Source organism: Rattus norvegicus, chromosome 13 (assembly GCF_036323735.1).
Source record: "Rattus norvegicus strain BN/NHsdMcwi chromosome 13, GRCr8, whole genome shotgun sequence".
Classification (NCBI taxonomy): Eukaryota; Metazoa; Chordata; class Mammalia; order Rodentia; family Muridae; genus Rattus; species Rattus norvegicus.
In genome coordinates, this window is record NC_086031.1 from 16,378,489 (window position 1) to 16,382,743 (window position 4,255).

The 4,255-nt window shown below is 36.1% G+C and overlaps 1 non-coding gene across 1 annotated transcript; it reads left to right on the top strand.

The window, feature by feature from the left end:
- The first annotated feature begins 395 nt into the window (after positions 1-395).
- On the top strand, positions 396-502 carry LOC120096444 (U6 spliceosomal RNA). Its single transcript, XR_005492850.1, has one exon. It is a non-coding gene; the product is annotated as a U6 spliceosomal RNA (small nuclear RNA).
- Positions 503-4,255: the final 3,753 nt, after the last annotated feature.

Here is a 4,255-nt window from a genome sequence, read left to right on the forward strand (position 1 = left end):
CCCTGTGCTACAGCTCTGTACCTGATACTAGTGGGAGAAAGCCAGTCTCCAGGAGTGCTGACACACAGGCTTACAGGAGGGTAAAGCCACTGCAAGAGACAGTGAGAGCAGCTAACACAAAGATAAGCTGATAGCAGGAAGCAAAGGTAAGAACCTAAGCAACAGAAAGCAAGGCCACTTGGCCTCATCCGAGTCCAATTCCCCACCACAGCAAGCTTAGAATACTGAAACACACCATAAAAGCAAGATTTTGATTTAAAAGTACAACTCATGATGATGTTAGAGGAATTTAAGAAGGAAATAAATAACTCCCTTAACATAATAAAGGACAAGACAGGTAAAGAAGTAGAAGCCCTTAAAGAGGAAACACAAAAGTCCCTTAAAGAACTACAGGAGTGCTCGCTTCACCAGCACATATACTAAAATTGGAACGATACAGAGAAGATTAGCATGGCCCCTGCGCAAGGATGACACGCAAATTCGTGAAGTGTTCCATATTTTTTGGGGGCTGGTGATTTAGCTCAGTGGTTGAGCGCTTACCTAGGAAGCGCAAGGCCATGGGTTCGGTCCTCAGCTCCAAAAAAGAACCAAAAAAAAAAAAAAAAAAAAAAAAAAAGAATTACAGGAAAACACAACTAAAGGTGAAAAAAATGAACAAAATCATCCAGGATCTAAAAACGGAAATAGAAACAATGAACAAATCACAAAGGCAGAACAACATGGAGACGGAAAACCTAGGAAAGAGATCAGGAGGCATCCATACAAACACCAACAGAATGCAATATACAAGAATCTCAAGGGCAGAAGATATCATAGAACACATTGACACAATCATCAAAGAAAAGGCAAATCTCAAAAAGCTCCTAACCCAAATTATCCAGGAAATCCAGGACACAAGGAGAAAATCAAACCTAAGGATAATTCGTATAGAGGAGAGTGAAGATTCCCAGGTTAAAGGGCCAGTAAATATCTTCAACAAAAGTATAGAAAGAAAACTTCCCTGACTGAAAGAAAGAGATGCCCATAGGGAAAAAAATGGAGCCTACAGAACTCCAAATCACTTGGACCAGAAAGAAATTCTTTCCATCACATTATATTGAAAACAGCAAATGCACAAAACAGAAAAAAGACTATTAGAAGCAGTAAGGGAAAAATGTCAAGTACAATAAAAAGTCAGACCTATCAGAATTAAACCAGACTTTACACCAGAGTCTATGAAAGTCACAAGATACTGGGCAGATGTCATACAGACCCAAAGAGAATACAAATTCCAGCCCAGGCTACTATATTCAGCAAAATTGTCAATTAACATTGAGGGAGAAACCGAGGTATTTCATGACAAAAGCAAATTACACAATATATTTCCACAAACCCAGCTCTACAAAGGATAATACATGTAAAACTTCAACAAAAGGAGAGAAACACAGCCTAGAAAACACAAGAAAGAAATCTTATTTCAACTAACCCAAAAGAAGATAGCCACAAGAACCTAATTCCACCTATAATAACAAACATAACAGTGAACATCAATCACTGGTCCCTGATATCTGTCAACATCAATGAACTAAATTTCCCAATACATAAAGAGGACCCATCAATATGCTGCTAACAGGAAACACACTTCATTGACAAAAAGATACACGACAGAGGAAAAGGCTAGAAAACAATTTTGCAGGCAAATGGTCCCGAGAAACAAGGCGGAGTAGCCTTTTAAACTTAAATAAAATCAACTTTCAAACAAAACCTATCAAAGACAAAGAAGGACACTAAATATTCATGAAAGAAAAAAGAAAAAAAATCTAACAAGATGAAATCTCAATCCTGGATATTTATGCTCTAAATGCAAGGACCCATAAATTCATAAAAGAAACCTTACTAAAGCTCAAAGCAAACAATGCACCTCACACAATAATAGTGGGAGACTTCAACACCACCCCACTCTCAACAATAGATATATCATGGAAACAGAAAATAAACAGAGACACAGTGACACGTATAAAACAAGTTATGAAACAAATCAATTTAACAGAAATCTATAGAACACTTCATCTTAAAGCAAAATAATATACCTTCTTCTCAGCAACTCACGGTACCTTCTCCAAAATTGACTATATATTTGTTCAAAAAAAAAAAAGCTCAAATCATACATGAAGATTGAAAAATCCCACCAGATTACCATGGATTAAGACTGGTGTTCAATAAAAATAAAAATGAGAGAAAACTCACATACACATGAAAGCTGAAAAACAGTCAATTCAATGACAACATTTTCATGGAAGAAATAAAGAAAGAATTTAAAACTTTCCTTCTAAGAAGCCAAAATTGCTATTATTCCTAAATCACACGAAGACCCCCCAACAAAGAGAGAGAACTTCAGACCAATTTCCCTTATTTATATTGATGCAAAAATAGTAAATAAAATATTTGCAAACAGAATGCACGAATATATCAAAACGATGATCCATCATGATCAAGTAGGCTTTATCCCAGGTATGCAAGGATGGTTTAATATATGGAAAACCATCAACGTAATCCACTATATGAACAAATTCAAAGATAAACACCACATGATCATTTCATTAGATGCCCATAAAGCATTTGACAAAATTCTATACCCCTTCATGATAAAAATCCTGGAAAGAACAGGGATTCAAGGCCCATATCTAAACAGAGTAAAAGCCATATACAGCAAACCAGTAGCTAATATTAAACTAAATGTAGAGAAACTTGAAACAATCCCACTAAAATCAAGGACTAGACAAGGCTCCCTACTCTCTCCCTATCTATTCAAAGAGTTCTGGAGATCCTAATCAAAGCAATCAGACAAAAAAGGAGATCAAAGTGATACAGATTGGAAAAGAAGTCAAAATATCACTATTTATGGATGATAATGATAGTATATTTAAGTGATCCAAAAAGTTCCACTAGAGAACTACTAAACCTGATAAACACTTTCAGCAAAGTGTCTGGGTATAAAATTAACTCGAATAAATCAGTAGCCTTCCTCTACACAAAAGATAAACATGCTGAGAAAGAAATTATGGAAAAGACACCCTTTGTAATAGTCCTAAATAATATAAAATAACTCGATGTGATTTTAACCAAGCAAGTCAAAGATCTATAACATAAGAACTTCCAGTCTATGAAGAAAGAAATTGAAGAAGATCTCAGAAGTTGGAAAGATCATCCATGCTCATGGATTGGCAGGATAATTATACTAAAAATGGCCATTTTATGAAACACTATTTACAGATTCAGTGCAATCCCCATCAAAATTCCGATCCAATTCTTCATAGAGTTAGACAGAACAATTTACAAATTCATCTGGAATAACAAAAACCCTGGGATAGCTAAAACTATCCCCAACAGTGAAATGACTTCCGGGGGAATTACCATCCCTGATCTCAAGCAGTATTACAGAGCATTAGTGATAAAAAACTGCAGGGTATTGGTACAGACACAGGCAGATAGACCAATGGAATAGAATTGAAGACTGAGAAATGAACCCACACAGCTATGGTCACTTGATTTTTGACAAAGGAGCCAAAACAATTCAATGGAAAAAAATAAAGATAGCATTTTCAACAAATGGTGATGGTTCAACTGGAGGTCAGTATGTAGAAGAATGCAGATCGATCCATGCTTATCACCCTGTACAAAGCTTAAGTCTAAGTGGATCAAGGATCTCCACATCAAACCAGATACACTCAAACTAATAGAAGAAAATGTGGTGAAGAATCTGAAACACATGGCCAGTGGAGAAAATTTCCTGAACAAAACACCATTCGCTTATGTTCTAAGAACAAGAATCAACAAATGGGATACATTGAGCTACAAAGCTTCTGTTAAGCAAAGGACACTTTTGTTAGAGCAAAATGACAACCAACAGATTGGGGAAATTTCTTTATGGATCCTACAACTGATAGGGGGCTAATATCCAAAATATACAAAGAACTCACAAAATTAGACTACAGAGAAAGAAATAACCCTATTAAAAATGGGGTACAGTGCTAAACAAAGAATTCACAGGTGAGGAATATCGCATGGCTGAGAACAACCTAAAGAAATGTTCACCTTTAGTCATAATGGAAATGCAGATCAAAATAATCCTGAGATTCCACCTCATACCATTCAGAATGTCAAAGATTAAAAACTCTAGTGACAGCAGATGCTGGTGGGGATGCGGAGAAAGAGAAACACTCCTCCATTATTGGTGGTTTTGCAGACTGGTACAACCATTCTAGAAATTCAGTCT